This window comes from Trachemys scripta, chromosome 7 (assembly GCF_013100865.1).
Source record: "Trachemys scripta elegans isolate TJP31775 chromosome 7, CAS_Tse_1.0, whole genome shotgun sequence".
Lineage (NCBI taxonomy): Eukaryota > Metazoa > Chordata > Testudines > Emydidae > Trachemys > Trachemys scripta.
Genome location: NC_048304.1, coordinates 3,583,931 through 3,600,402, shown reverse-complemented (window position 1 = coordinate 3,600,402; position 16,472 = coordinate 3,583,931). Strand labels below are relative to the sequence as shown.

At 41.4% G+C, this 16,472-nt stretch overlaps 1 protein-coding gene across 3 annotated transcripts in view; it reads left to right on the top strand.

Annotated features, from left to right (window-relative positions):
• FHIT (fragile histidine triad diadenosine triphosphatase) overlaps window positions 1-16,472 on the top strand; it is a 1,015,388-nt gene that overhangs the window by 134,862 nt on the left and 864,054 nt on the right. For all 3 annotated transcript variants that reach the window (XM_034776975.1, XM_034776974.1, XM_034776972.1), the window contains one exon: window positions 7,535-7,604. The gene's annotated coding sequence lies outside the window, so the exon portion shown is untranslated. The remainder of the gene's footprint in view (window positions 1-7,534; window positions 7,605-16,472) is intronic.

The window sequence follows — 16,472 nt, the reverse complement described above, 5'->3', positions numbered from 1 at the left end:
AGAACTTTAGCAATAATAGCAGAAATCTTTTGATGTATTAATCTGTTTAAACTAATTGTTCTTCTGATCCAGTACAGCAAAAACAGAGACATGCCTTTGTTTAAAAAATCTGACATGTTAGTGAGGTTTTGGAAAGGATGATTTCAGTCTTGCACTTGAACTGAATTCCAAAATTAAAAAGCCATTTCCTATCTGAGGCTAGGTCTACACTACCCACCTGAATCGGCGGGTAGAAATCGACCTCTCGGGGATCGACGCTCTTACTCCACCAGCGGAGGTGGGAGTAAGCGCTGTCGACGGGAAGCCGCAGAGGTCGATTTTGCCACCATCCCTACAGCGGGGTAAGTCGGCTGCGATACGTCGAATTCAGCTACGCTATTTGCGTAGCTGAATTTGCGAATCTTAAATCGCCCCCCCCCCCCCGTAGTGAAGACCTGCCTTCAGTTATAGCTGCCACTCTTTGTAGTAGATTCCCCCGTTGGTACAGTTTTATAGGCCAGACACAGACTTGTCTGTCAAGGCAGGTCTTAGTTCTGCGCCTCCTGGAGAACTGTCCAACTGCCCAAGCCCAAGCCAAAGCAGGTGATTCTAATCCATATCTACAGACCCTTATGTGGGAAATAAACTTTATAAATATTTTGGGTTTTTGGAATTTAGTTTGTTTTTATTTGGCTTGGGTCAACTATTTTTTAATATTAATGTCCTTTCATATTATCATATTTTGGGACTGCTTTTCATGATCTTCCATGACCTCAGAATGGGATGCTAAGGTGGTGACAAAGAAGTAGATTCAGGGGAAGAGAGAGTCAAATTTGCTCCTTTGCCCCGCATTCTTTCATTGAAAGCTGATCTGTGCTTACTCTGTCCCCAAAGTGCCCATTCCTCAGTGACCTACAAACCATTATATTCTCAAAGCTACTTTATTAATTCCCTTGAGAGAATTAAACTACAGTGAAAGTATTTACTGGTTTGGTGGCTTCACATATGTTGCTTCTTTAATACAAAGGTTCAGTAATAAAGAATTGCTTGTTCTTTCTGTGTAGAGTGAAAAAAAGCTTGTGCATCTTTATACCACTCAATGAATTTGAAAAGTTGTAGGCCAAAGCCTATGTTAAGCACAGTTGCTGCTTATAACTGTAAGCATCCCAATCAATACATTGATAACAAATGTATTTTGTGTTGAGTGATGATTGTAGAAATCAAAAGGAAGTATGAATTAAGTAGATATGAAATAATGAAAACTGAATAAATATGCATTTTGTAAGAGAAAGCGTGCGTGGCCCTCCTTCCTTGTCAATATCTGAGGAAGACCCTGCCTCCTCACGGTCACGCTCTTGTCTTTGCGCTCAGTCAGGTGAAAATTAGCTGTCTTTAAAGCTGAGGCCACCCAAGCTGGACCGAGCAGTAATGAGTCTATAAGCCCAGGCTCTCAGGCAGGGCGGGGCACCAAACAGTTACAGGGCTCTGGCTTGCAGTCAGGTCAGAACAAGAAAGTGTTGGGCATCCTGGCTCTGATGGATGGCTGACAAACGCAGGTCTCTTGGCCTAGAGGTACGGTGGCAGGGGGTAGGTAGACCTGGGCCCACCCTACTCCACTGGGTCCCAGACCAGGGTCCTAGCAGTGACGGACTGTTTTGCCACTGGGTCAGTGGGGATCCGCCCGCAACACGATGACATAGAATCAGGCCAAGACCCAACCAGACCGTAGTCTAGTTTCCCTGGGCTACTTCCTATGTCCCCTTTGTGGGTACTGCTGTTCTGCGGGTGTCCTCTGTCTCCCTGGGGTAGGTTGTCAGTGGTAATTCCAGCAGCTCCTTGGCGTCTTGGTCGACTGGCAGCTCTGGCAAGTCCTAGGTATGGCTGGGGTCCTCTTTGGGCTCCAGCAGCAAGCAGGATGCGTCTGTCTCCCCTAGTGGCTCCAGCCTAACTGAGCTGCAGGGCCCACCTTTTATACTTCCCCTTCTTGTCCCGTCCCTCAGCTTCAGCAGGACGGGCGTGGCCTTCCTGGCTCTGCAAACCAAGGGGCGGGTTGTGGTCCCTCCTTGTCAATATCTGAGGGACACTACGCCTCGCCCCTAGAGTAAGCTTTACAGACGATTAAGTTGTGGTTGACAAATATACTCTGCCCCAGCAGTAGACTATGACATGTCTTCCTTTCCTAACCCCATACCAACATTGGATAACAAGAACATATCTACTTAATCATTTCTCTACAAATTTCCAGTAATCCGTTGTTAATGCTTGTATTCATGTAACTATAACTAAAGATGACAGATGTAAAAACTGTTGCATTCCCATCCCAATGAAGCAGTGAGGTGTGAAAAATGGTTGGGAACTGCAAAATATAGCCTTTTGCTAAATCTAATGACAGTGCCTAACTTTGTGATGAAAACACATTATTGTGAATGTCAGTGCACAGGGAATTGTTGAGACAGACTGCAATGATGATTGCTAAAGAAATATCAAAAGCAATAAAACATAGAACAACAATCTTCCATTGGTTTAGTTATAATTCATACAGGTTATCACTTTTGCTGTGTCATTTCACACAGGGCCTCGCATTTAATATGACAGGTGATTGTTTAAAAAGAATTCATGGGAAAAAGCCTTCTGATATTAATATATTAAATACTTAGCACGGATGCTGAAATATTTTGCATGCTTAAAAGATAAAGTTAAATACTGTGTTAAGATAAAATTCAAAACTGAGGCAACTAGTAAATTAGTTAAACCTGTTAAAGAGCAGCTTGTGGAGTTTAGCATGAGAATCCAGTTAGCATTCAGGACAAAAGTAAAAATAGTCCATTCCTGAACTCTGTTATTAGATTTTGCATAGTGAAGATAATGGATAGAAATACTCTTTCTATTCAGAGGAAAACTTTGGTCTTGTTATATGTAGATTGCTTTTACTGATGGCCCACACAAACTGGAGGAGCTGCTTTCTGTTGACTGTTAAGTGAAATGTTCACTCTGAAGAAAGTCTTGTGTAGTTTCTTCAAATCTGTTGCTGTATTTCCATTTAAGATATTTTTTTAAAAATGATTTATTGTTCATCTAATAATAGAATACAATACTTCCTCTGGCACCATTGAAGTTTTTTCATGGCAAATCACTGAACTTAAAAGGCTTCTCTTAAAAATCGTGGAACTGTTTTAATTTCATTCATCTAAATTATATATTTTTTCTAATAAACTTCAAATTAAGGCTGCTAGGCAGGATGAGATCCGTGATGGGAACAGCGTGGAACTGCACTGCCTGAGTCATGGTGGAAGGAAGCATTTTACCTGCATAGGACAGCCTTATCTCCACTTGTTCTGTTGTCTTATCAGTGCCTCTTTCCCGCATCTTACACAGGGGGCTGTCTGTGTTTCCCAACTGGAGCAGACACACAGTGTGCAGGGCAGTGGGGTTGGGGCAAGGCTAAGGACACCCTGCTCTCATAGGGCATAGCCTTGTGAGTGGGTATGCTGTGATGATGCACCTGCACAGACACGGTCACAATTTGCCCCTTTGCCATGTCTGTATTTTTCAGTAAAAGGAATTATGATTATTTACTATGTTGCTCTCAGCTTTTGTCACAAGTGGCCAGTAAATCTGCTTGCCCATAAATTGTTTCTGAGGCTCTCACCCTGCAATTGCTGATCTTTATTATCTTTCTGTCCTTACCTGTGTGGCTCTCCTATGGACCTAAGCAGCAGTTCTGTGAATGTAGGGAGAGCACAACCGTGGATCAAATCTGCTATTTAAAACCAAAAGGAATATACTGTTTATTGTTCACATGATAAAAATCCTTATACCTTTCACTACAGCTGAACTGTAGCTGAATTTTAAAGCTTGACCAATTGAACAGTCTTTACTTTGTGTTTTTCGTAAGGAAGACTGTCTCTCCTGCCATTTCGAAAGCCCCTACCATGAGTGAGCTAATTAACATAATACCGATTAAAAAAACCCTCTGAATTAATCATCTGCTAGCTCTGTTTTATAAACTCAAATTCTTATTTAAATAAACAGACACAAAACATTTTAAGATGTTAGTTTTCAAATACTTAAAATGTAACTGTACCACTGCCCTTTTCCCCCTACTATCGCTTACTTTATTTTTTCTTTGATGGATTTATACTAGTTATTTTCTATTGCTGATATTTTGTGATTTTTTTTTTTTTATGGAAGGTGGCTTTAAAAGAAAAAACAAAACAAAACAACCTCTACCAAAATGCTGCTGAGCAGACCAAATTTTATCCCCTCTTTTTTCTTTAAAAGGCTGAAAATAGTAGTTCTATGTGTTTCACATATGGCAATCCAGACAGTTGGCAGGAGGAGTGGGGATGGGAGCTTATACCATTCTGCACCTGCTGGGAGACAAAGATTTCCAATGAGAATCTTAAGGACCCCACACCTCATCAGTTCTTTCTCTACCTTGAGTGAATGAGCTAGCCAGCTCCCTTGACTGTCTAGTAACAAAAAAGGAAGAAACAATGGAAGAAGGAGAATTTGTGTAATGGGATTTGATTTAGATAGATAATTTTTTTACGGCATTGAATGACTATTACACAGCTCATACTTAATGCCCAAAGCATATCTACACATTGCAAAGATGGGATTTCTTGAAGGTATCGCTTTTATTTGGCATTTGCTATAGTAATGAAATTGGACAGATGCCTTGAAAGCATGGGGACCAGTAGTTTTTCTATACTCTACAATATTCTCTCTATTTTTGGCACAACATAGAATATTTTGCTTAATTTCTGCATCCCATGCTTCTTTAAGATGTGTTTAGAAATGTTTTCAATTACTGTATGTTGATGTATTTCCTTCTGTAACCTTAATTATGAATAGTTTGGTAAAATAGTCTTTCCACTTTTAAATAAAAGATTAATAAAAAAGAAGTAACAGTAGTTAAATATTCACATAGTCTGTATGCACAACCTAAGTGCAGCCAGTTATTCAGATGAGGCATCTAATAATGGAATATCTAAGTAAAGCTGTCAGATTTTTCAAAACCGGAACTGGCTTAGCTAACATTCTGAGATATTACAATGTTCTAATATTAGAATAGTGTAGGTAACAGTAGGGACTAGATGCACAAAGGCACTGAGGTGTTGCAATGCTGACCATTATAGTGCCTTACTTTTAGGTGTCTTGCCATCCAGTGGAATTCACAGCCCCAAGATAGGTGCCTAGGCTCCCTAAAGTGCATGAAAGAGTTAGGTGACTAAGGCCATGTCTACTCTTGTTGGGGATCCACGCTGCTGCGATCGATGCAGCAGGGGTTGATCTAGCGGGTCTAGTGAAGACCTGCTAAATTGACCTCAGAGCGCTCTTTGATCGACTCCGGTACTCCACCAGAAGGAGAAGATTAAGGTAAGTCGATGGGAGAGCGCCTCCCGTTGACATAGCACAGTGTAGACACCACAGTAAGTTGACCTAAGCTATGTCGACTCCAGCTATGTGAATAGTAGTGTAACGTAAGTCGATTTACCGCAGTAGTGTAGACAAGGCCTAGGAATGGGGTCCACAAAAGGCAGTGAGCTGATCAAGGAGCTGTCTAAGGGCTGGTCCACACTAAGCCCCCAGTTCGAACTAAGATATGTAACTTCAGCTATGTGAATAACATAGCTGAAGTCGAAGTATCTTAGTTCGAACTTAAAGGTACTTACCGCGGGTCCACACGCGGCAGGCAGGCTCCCCCGTCAACTCCGCCTACTCCTCTCGCGGAGCAGGATTACCGGCATCGACAGCAAGCACTTCCGGGATCGATTTATCGCGTCTAGACAAGATGAGATAAATTGATCCCAGAAGATCGATTGCTTGCCGCCGAACCAGCGGGTAAGTATAGACGTACCCTAAGGTAGTGAGTAGGAAGTACTGAGCAGAGGGGCATGGCCTAAGCCTTGCTCCTCTCAGGGAGCCAGGCACTTAACTCTGCTTGAGAGTCTCAGCTGTGAACCCTCTCCTGGACTTGGGTGCCTAAACTGTTTTTTTTGCAAGAAATGGCTGGGGGCGGAGAAGAGGCACTCTTTTAACGTTTAGGCCAGTGATTAGAGCACTCACCTGGGATGTGGGAGACAAGTGTTCAGCTACCCCCACCCCCTCCCCAGCCTGATCTTGAGAAGGGTTTGGAAGCTTTGAATTTGGGTTTTCCATCTCTCCGGGGGTTCCCTAAGCACTGGTTCTGGGATATTCTGGTGTAGATCTTTCTTGGGGCTTGTCTACATGGCTAGTTAATGCATGGTAAGCCAGGATGTGCGTGTGAAGTAGGGTGACCACATTCATAGATTCATAGATTCTAGGACTGGAAGGGACCTCAAGAGATCATCGAGTCCAGTCCCCTGCCCTCATGGCCAGACCAAATACTGTCTATACCATGCCTGATAGACATTTATCTAACCTACTCTTAAATATCTCCAGAGATGGAGATTCCACAACCTCCCTAGGCAATTTATTCCAGTGTTTAACCACCCTGACAGTTAGGAACTTTTTCCTAATGTCGAACCTAAACCTCCCTTGCTGCAGTTTAAGCCCATTGCCAAGACTGAGGAGGGATGCAGCAAGCCAATGGCAGGCCGGGGGATGAGGAAGGCTGTGGTGGGAGGGCCGAGCGGGGAGAGGAAAGGACCTGGGGCATAGTGGGGGCAGAGCCTGGGAGGAGCGGGGGTGGACTGTGGGCGGGGCTGATGGCACCCCAATGTGTCCCGATATTTTAGTGTGATGATCTGGTCGCCCTAATGTGAAGTGTGCTAACCTCCTGCATACTAACTGTCTGTGTGGACCTGCTGCTGCACACTAGTGTGCATTGATGAACTCTCAATGGGCTAAAGATGATAAGGTGGGTGGCTGCTGCTGCTTCCTCTTGTTTCTGCCTCCCTCCCCTCCTGGCTGTGTCGTGTGAGTGTAGGTGTAGATATGCTCAGAGAACGCCTACTGGCTCAGGCAAGATTGGTAGGAAAACACCTACTTTAAGGGTCCTGCTGGCTCTTGGGCATGTGATAATTGCCCAGGCATTTAGATGAGGCAGCTGTGTAAATTTCCGGAGGCTGAAACATGGGCGCATAGGGAAGTGTAACAATGGAGATTTAGGCATCGAGGGATTTTAGGTGCCTGTAAGGTAACCGTTAGGTGGTAGCTGAGCAGGGGTTTGGAGGATCTCAGTGGCACCTAAATGTTGGATGTAGGTGCCTACCTGCCATTTTAAGTGCCTAAGGCCTTCTGTGGATCTAGCCTTTAGTGAAGAGAGTCGCGATTCTTAAGTCCATTTTATAATATGATGTGTGAAAGCCTGGCTCTTCTGGAGTAAAGGGCAAAACTCTCATTGAATTCAGTGAGTCTAGGATTTCACCCAAACGATTGAACCTCTCATATTACAGAATAAATTTTAGTACCTGTATGTATAAGATATAGCAACAAGTTGGTGATCTCCAGACAAAGTTATTGATTTCATGCAGGCTTTTTTTAAAAAAAAAATGTGTTATAGAGCTTGAATTAAGTTTACATAATGAAAGTCTCCTGGAAGTTTAACCACCTCCCTATTTTCCAGGTTACGTTTGGCCTCAAGTGACTTCACTAGCTGTGTAAGCGGTGTCAGGTTGGGTTACACCTTTTAGCAGGTAAGCTCATATTAATTGCTTTTGTGTGTCTTTAGACTGTGTCTTTCTAGGGAAGGGATTGTGCTTTCTTTTCTATTTGGAAATTACTTATCACACTTTGGGCACTATGGGAAATTAGTAATAATACCAATGATAATTTTCAGGAATAGTTAAGAGTAAATCCCCACACAGGACTGTTTCAGAAATCTTCCCAAATGCGGTTACTGTCTGAGATAGGAATAGCCTGAGAAAATAAATCACTTTTGTTTTAATAGTTTACAAAGTAAACAAAGATTCTTTGTGTAACCAAGTTTACACTCTGAAGTTTCCACTGATAATGACTAAGTCCAGGTCAAACATTTGGATACAGGGGCCTAATCAGAAGTTAGTATACTTTCAGTCTTTGCCCTGATGTCTGCTTAATTAGTTTACCAGAGAGAAAGGAATCGATATAGGAACGTGCTTATGTACAGGGAATAATTTATTATTTAATCTATTTATAAGGAGCTTATTGTGAGATAGCTCAGTACCTTAGCGTAGGGGCTGCATACAAAAAAATTAAAATCTTCTAAAGAAAAGCCAAATACACTACAGAGTGAGCCAGCATGAAAAACTCCCCACTTCGAAACAGTTCAATTCCTCAAGTCTTGGGTCTGTCTGTTGTTCCCTTCTCTATCCACCTCCTTTGTTCTGACACAGCATTTTTTCTGCCCTTCTCCCTCACCTCTCCATGTTCTCTTTGAAGCTCTCCTCTTCTTTCTTCTTTCAGTCTCTCCTTCAGGACCTCCAAAATCATCTCGGTTGCTCGTATGTGCACTCATACCATAAAGCCATTCACATCTCCCCCCGTAACCTTTCTCCTCCCCGCGGAATCTCACTGCTCCCGTCCATTCACTGATCACTCCCGTCACCCCAACTCTCCACTCAGCCTCAGGCGCCAAGTTTTGAAAAGCTCCAGGTACGATGCCCGTTTGCAAGAGGTGTGAGTGAAGCAAGGGAGCTGCTGCTAGCGTTCTTCCTCCTTCATGGAGAAACTGTGACTTATGCCTCCTCCCCAGTTCCTTTCTTTCCCAGTTGTGGTTCCCACTTCCCTTTCACACACTAACTCCCTTCTTCTCTGCCGGGCTCCCCCATCCCCACCATTTCACTCCCCCAGCTCTGGCCCTTTATCATGGCAGCAGGGCTCATGCTACTTTCTGTCTTTCCTCTTGGTAGGGCAGCAGGGAGCAGTGACAAGTAACCCTAAGAGAAACCGTGGCTCTACAGCAGCCTCCATTGCCTGGAGGAGGAAATCCACATGAAACATTGAGCCTTGCCTGCTGCCCCATTTTCCTCTCCTCCCCCCTCACCAGGATATATGACATTCCAGCAGAGATGCAGGCAGGTGTGATGTGGGAATTCAAATGTGTGAGCATGCCAGCCAAGGCACGCCACTTGTCAATCCCATTCATCCCCTCCCCATTCACTCAGGGCTTCTCTACACAAACAGTCAATGCAGGGCAAGTTGGGGTGTAAATCTACCTCTCACTAGCCTCCCACTTGCTATATGTCGGTGTGGCCCCTGCTGGTGCACACTAAAAGTTCCTTAGGGCACTTTGATCTCCCCACTTTGAAAAGGAAGTAGATCAAAGCTCCCTAGGGAATTTCTAGTGTGCAGCAGTAGGACAGTACATAACACGCTAGTGCGAGGTAGGTTTGTACCCCAGCTTGCTGTGCACTGGCTTCATATACACAAGCTCTCAGTCATACGATCCATTCACTCACCTCCCAGGAAGTTACCCCCATAGACGGAAGAGGGGAGTTTCATGGCCCTCCTGCTGTCCACCTTGGTAAGTGTTTGAAGGAAATAGTTGAATTCAGATTTGCATGTAAAGCACTTTCTTGTTAGCTGATTAAAGAGAGATGGAAAAGCGGGAGAAAAACAGCCTTAGTGAGATACAACAAAAAACAAACAAACTGAGGCAAGATAAATAATAGAAGAAGACAAACTCTTCACAATTCAGATCTTTTGTATGTTCTCCCATTGGTTAGATTGTCTGTCTGCGGTTTACGAACTAAGATGACTTTTTTGAAAAGTGTAAACATTCATAACTGAGCCTTGCACCGTACTTTGTTCTGTCATTTTGAATTTGTGTCCCTCTTCTCAGTTCAGTAAGCCCTTTCAAGTGATATCAAACATGACTACAGCACTGGGAAATATTACAAGCGTATTTAAATTGTAAGATGGTTCAATTTTTCATTTTAAAGTTTTACTGTTGGCTGAGAACATATGTCTACTTGTACACAGAACCTTGAGTATAATGTTGACAATTATCGAGCATTATATTAAGGTTACAGTAAGTATCTTTGACCTTCAGTCCAGACCGTCAAAATGCTGCTGGCAAAGTCATCTCTCTTTACTGTTGCTTTGATCATGTAGCGTCCTCCTCCTTTAAATCACTTCACTGGTTCTGCTTTACTGGTTTATTGCTTTATGCAACAAGGTCAAACTTCTTGTCCTTGCATTTAAGGCTCCTCTGTATATACTGCAGTGCCTGCCTACATCTCTGCTCTGGTAAGCTTTCATGTGCCTCAACCCTGCCCTCTCTGCTCAGGGTGGGGCTGACTGTTGAAGTTCTGATCCAAAGGAAAATATGTGGAAAGTGTGGAAAGTACTTGTTTAGAAAATAAAATCTTAAGCTTCAAGTCCTGAGTATGTCAGAATATTGTTTAGAATGAGCTGTACAAAAAGTTGTTTCCTTTCCCCACGGTGCTACACTGGCGTTAAAATAAAGGGATTTGTCCCCAGCCTGTGCTAACAAGAGAGGTTAGCTCCACCTCTTTTCTCCTGGGTTTGGGTGAGCAGTGCTCACTGTTCTCTCTAGTTAATTCTGTGAGGCTCCCCCTGCTGTTTCCTTCCACTTTAATCACTGGGGCTACACGATAAATTAGACTAAAAAGGAGTAAAGATTGACAACAGAACAGCTACAAGATGAGATGATAGGCTTTACTGGATGCTTTAGCAGGCTTCGCATTCTCCGAAAGTACAGTCAATAAACTGAAACTAACTAAAATAAGGGTCTAAATACTCATTCTTGACTTGGGTCACATCCTTTCAACAGGATTTGGTTTTCTAATGCCTGGGAAGGATTTTTGTCAAGAAACTTATTACATAGACAAATTTAACTCAACTTTAGCAAGTGCAGGCACTCTTCTGCTTTCTGTTGGGAATAACTTTCTCCACAATATAGAACCATAGAATCACAGAATATCAGGGTTGGAAGGGACCTCAGGAGGTCATCTAGTCCAATCCCCTGCTCAAAGCAGGACCAATCCCCAACTAAATCATCCCAGCCAGGGCTTTGTCAAGCTTGACCTTAAAAACCTCTAAGGAAGGAGATTCCACCGCCTCCCTTCCACCACAGCCCCTTCCCTTCTGGTGGCAGGGAGGAATGAAAGGGATTGATATCACTTTTGCTGTTTGCACTCTTGGGAAATGATCTGACATTTCAGAGATGGGAGTCAGTATAAGAACCTGAATAAAGAGAGAGAAAAGAGTTACAGATTTGAGAAGTTTGGAGGCAAAGGGAAGGAAGGAAGATAGGTTCTTCGTTAGCCGAGCTGGTAGGATCATGGAAGAGAGTTTCTGAGGGCAGGTTTTTTAGCAAAGGGTGAGGAGCCAGATGAAAGGAAGTGGCTGAGGAAAGGGGCGGGGGCAGAGGGGACAGTTGTGGGAACAAAGGAGGACAAAGTGACAAGGGGAAGTTGGGTTAAAGGAGTAGAGTCATAGACATACGCCTGAAAACTGGAGCTGTGATGGAGAATGGGAGAGTTCAGGGATGGGATTTATACTCACATATTTCTGACATGTGATTTGCACTAGCATTTGCCATCCTTGAATCTGGCACTGATGTGCAAACTTTCAAATAAGAAAAACAATAACAACAAAACCTAGAGTCTGTGAGAAGCCACTTCCATACATAATAAAGACTAGTGCAGTGCCTTTGCCCCAGAGTGTGAGTTAAATTTTCCCAGTGGGATTTCTATTGGCACAATGAATGACTACAGCAAAACCATCGACAGTAAGAGTCAGAATGGCCCTCTGTTAAAAGGATGGCAGGCAGTTTTAAAGCATCCATCATTTTTTCCTCTGTCTGACATTCGTGGTGTGCAGTGTACAACATGTGCTTTTAGGCAATATAATTCATTGGCAAAGTTCTATTTTAGGGTGTGCATAAGGAGTAGGATGATATCACACAGATACACCTACTGTGGGCAATGAATGGTGAAAAACATGCTGTAGGCTTTTCATAATGCAAAAGAAGAGCATTTTGGACAAATTATTTATTAGGTTTTTTGGATAGAAATGCTTAGTTTTGGAAGCCTAGCTTCATTTATAATGTTAACACTATTTTGCAATATTATTTTGTATGCTTCTTGCTTAAATTATGATTAGAGGGGTTTAGTTCTCAGTTAAAAGACATTCATAATGAAGCCTGCTCAGCATAATAGTGGGAGAGCTAAAATAGAACTCCTTGGCTCTGATACAGAATAACAAAATGTGAGTTTGTTTGGTTTAAGCTGTAATAACTGCTATTTTAAATGCAGTATTACACAGAGATATGTACTTACAGACTAAAGCAAATTAATTATGTATGGACTATTACCACTTCCTGAAAATTGTTATTGAATTGTTTGGTAATATTACCATAGTGTATTCCAGAGGAATAGGTTACATGCCTATGCTGCTGTTCACTGGTAATCTGCAAACAATCACGATTGCTCTTGTGTACATAGTGCATTTTAGGCAGAACTATAGATGGGTGTCAGTTAAGGGCCCATATGTGCTGTCATTTAAACAACTATTGTCAAAGGCACTAAATATTTGCTTGGTGTAAGTATACTTGGTGTTATTCTGCAAGCAAGGTTTTAAACACCATTTCCTGCCATTATGAGTTTTGTGGTTTGTGATTCTTTTTATGATATTCTGTCAAGAAAACAAAATAAATGCAACTACCATACTGTATTTTGCTTCGTGTGAGCCTGTCCCTGGTTGTATACCTGGCAGCTCTGTGTGTCTGTTACATCTTGACTCCCTGTAATGCTTGTAAATCGGTTGACCAACCTGTGCAAATACTTTGTAATCTCAGTAATATTTGCTGCTTTACATCTTCAGAGCCCTTTACACACAAAAAAGAACTACAAGCATGTCTATCCTGCTATGCTGGCCAGGTCAGTGGGGCCACGGGGCTGTGACCTAAATCTAACCATCACTGTCCACTTTTAAATAGCTGATGCCTCTATAGGTGCCATCGGGGCCAGTCCCTCTACCCCTCTGGGAATTATGCTTGTCTCTTGAAAATAATCAGCCATTGCCAAGTATAGGGGGAGTAGGTCTCCCCTCTGAGCTGATGGAGCAAAATGTGGGGACATTTAGCTCTTTCTGGGGGGTGGAGCTACAGGAGTGCCGAGATATGTAGGTAAAATATGTTCTTGTTGGTCCTGGTTACAGACCTGCAGCAATAAGAGGTGCCTGCATACATTTTACCAACTGAAGAGAAGAATGAAGCTCTTAGAATGTAACTGTAGTTGTATTGATCTCACCCAAGATGAAGAAGGAGGAGAAGAAACAGGATGTTTGGACAAGATGTGGGAGATGTTTCCATGTACAAAAGGGCAAAGTGAATGGAAGGGGCAGGAGATAAATGGGATTGTGTGGAGAAGTAGTGATTGGATGGAAGCATGCAAAGCAAGGCAAAATTAGAATAGGGATGTGAATTGGAGAAAGGTTGTGAGCCATACTTTTCTCTCCCACTAGTGTAAATTGGGCTGCCCGCTTCATTTTAATGGAGTTTCTCCTGGTTAACAATGGTATATCTGAGAACTGAGTTAGACCTTGTTTGTTTTAAGGGTCACGTGTATAAATTTATGGCAATTTACATTTTAAAATAAACAGATGGCAATTATTTAATATTTCTAATTAAATCCTATTTATAGGCTTTCGTTAAAAATTATTTAATTTATATTGACATAGGAGCATCTCTAACAATAACTAATACATATTACTATTTAAGTAGTGGTGTTTTTTTCTTACACATTGAAGGAAAAGCCACCCATCCATTGATCTGGGCACTTCCACAGTAATTAAAAATGCAAAATATATTGTGACACACAGTTTCCAATGATATGAGAATGCCTTGCAGTAGCAGAATATAGATTATATCTGTGGAATTACTTGGGCTTTCACCTGTGGTATTTGTTAATCAGCCTTTCTGTATGGAATTATATTTTAAGCACTATGGCTACATTTATTGTGAGTTCAGTCTCTAATGTGGGATTTGAATTTATAATCCATAGTACCTGTTGAGAGTACGCTATGGCTGATCAATAGAGACTACAAGCCCCTGTCTAAAGCCAATACTGTTTGGTTGGTTTAATGATGCTGTTATGTTCTGATCACAGCTCTCACTCTGTTAACTATGACAATTCATGAAATTATAGTTAACGGAATAACAGTGTTAGAATTTTGCTAATAGCACTGAAGTAATTCAGGTTGATCTGGAATTTCCATTAAAAAGGCCTGATTTTGGGGGATTAATATCTCCACTCTTTCATAGTACATTTGGTCTGAAATTTGTTTGACAAGATCTCATCCTAAATGGGAACTTGCTTTCAAAAATGGCTTGTCATGTTTTTGCAGTAGAAATAAAAAAAACATGTAATTTTTACTGTTTCAGCCACTTTTCCTGGGAAGTTTAGATAAGTCGAGGCTTTGGTAAGGAAATGAAATGTGGACTAATTTACTCAGTTTTAGTAATTAGAGAAAAACAACAGCAATAGTCCTAAAATAAAAAAAAAAAGATGATTTATGGCTCTCATAGCTGTAACCCCACTTGGTGTTTGCTAACTCTTGGAACCGTAGATTGAACCTCTAAGGGCTTCTCTACACTTACCGGAGGATTGACATTGCAGCAATCGATGCATCGGCAGTTGATTTAGCGGGTCTAGTCGCTCTCCCGTCGACTCCTATACTCCACCTGATCGAGAAAAGTAAGGGGAGTCAATGGGAGAGCATCTCCCGTCGACATCACGTAGTGTGGACCCTGTGGTAAGTAGATCTAAGCTATGTCGATTTGAGTTATGCTATTCACGTAACTCAAATTGCGCAGCTTAAATCGACTTTTCCCTTTTAGTGTAGACAAGGCCTAAGGGGCTTTGTCAAAAGGACTACAACTAAGATGGCTGTTGGAGTCCAGAGTTCAGTGGTTTGATTTTTTTTAAAAACTTCAGCAGCAAACATACACTACATAATTTAATTTAAATTAAATTAAAAAAATTTAATATAGTAGGCCTTAACATAGGTTGCCATAATTTCAGCTTTCATTTTAAATATGTTATTTTCTAAAAAGGAAAACATATTTTAAATTAAAAATTCTATTTACATAAAAATCTGATTTTTGATTTGTTTAAAATCATCAATTTTTTTTTTAATCCAACCTGATTTTTAGTAAGACTTGTTATTTGTGGTGCAACAAATATTATTCTTCTACTAGGAGCCTCTTAGCAACAAGCTATAAGTCTTGCCATATTATTGTATGAGAGTTTAGGATGTTAGAATTTGTTGTTTGGGGTTTTTTGTGTGTGTGTGATATGAATGGACAACATGGGTCTTTGAATCTTTGGAATTAGCATGTTCATTGTTTAAATTAATGATAACAGAGAAAATTCTGCTCTGCGTAGGATATGCCATGGCTTGAGGAGCCATGTGTGATCGTTGATATGTATAACCTTACACAACACTTGCTTGTGCTAAGGAAAGGGGAACAGGCCGATAGTAATTGGTTGGTTTTTGGTTTAATTCTCATTTGTTGTCTGTGCACTCATGGCTGGTTAGGATTAGGGGCCTTTTACTTCCCTCTTCTGGACAGAATGGACTAAAATGGACAGAATGGTCAGACTGTCAGACAGAAGCTTTCTAATGCTGTAGAGGTGGGTTTTTAAAAGGAGTATTTTCAGGAGAGATATCACCTTAATTTCAGTGCTTGAACAACAAGAATCAGGGTATTTCATTATTTATAAGATTTGAAAGAAAAGTATTGTATTTTTCATATGTAGGTATAATGGTCTTCTCTCTCCTTTCTGTCCTTATTACTTTTGAACAAATTTGTGACCCTCACTTCTGTGTTACCCATAGTAGTGACAGTCTAGGGCTGGGTATTTGACTGGTCCAAAATAATTGTTCAGTTAACTGGTCAAATAATGTCAAAAGTGGTCAAATATTTTAAGGCACTGATTTATTAGAACTGTGACAGCAGTGATAAAAAAGAGTAAGACTTGATGGTGTCCAGTAGGCTTAAATTTAGATACTTATGGCTAACTACAAAAGAACAAGTTAGTTAACTGAGTTATTTTAACTCAGAAAAATGCACAACACAATGAACTGGTGTTCTAAGAAATGAAAATTATTACTTTTTAGCAGTGTTATGTTAACAGTTAAATGTGAACGTTATTCAAGACTGAACAGTTCCAACAGAAAGAAAAAGGAAATTAAACAGAAATAAAGCAAATACACAGAAGTTATGAAAGAAAGAAGTCATTTTTAAATGCACTTATGCTATGTAGGCAAAAGGTCAGCTCTCCTAGCAGCTTAATGGCTGTGCATCTTTTCTCTTTGTGTTGGGGGAGGAGATTTCATGACTCTGAACCCTCCTCCCGTGCCCGCACTCCTTTCGGAGTTCATTTTTTTATCTTTGTCTAGTCACTTTAGATGGCAAGCTCTTTGGGGGCACTGACCGTGCCTTTTAACTTGCTGAACGTGCTTTGTAAGATGCCCTGTACATCGATGGTTTGGTATACAGATAAAGATAGATAGATATACATACATATTGTATTTGTTCTAGAAGAGTCCAG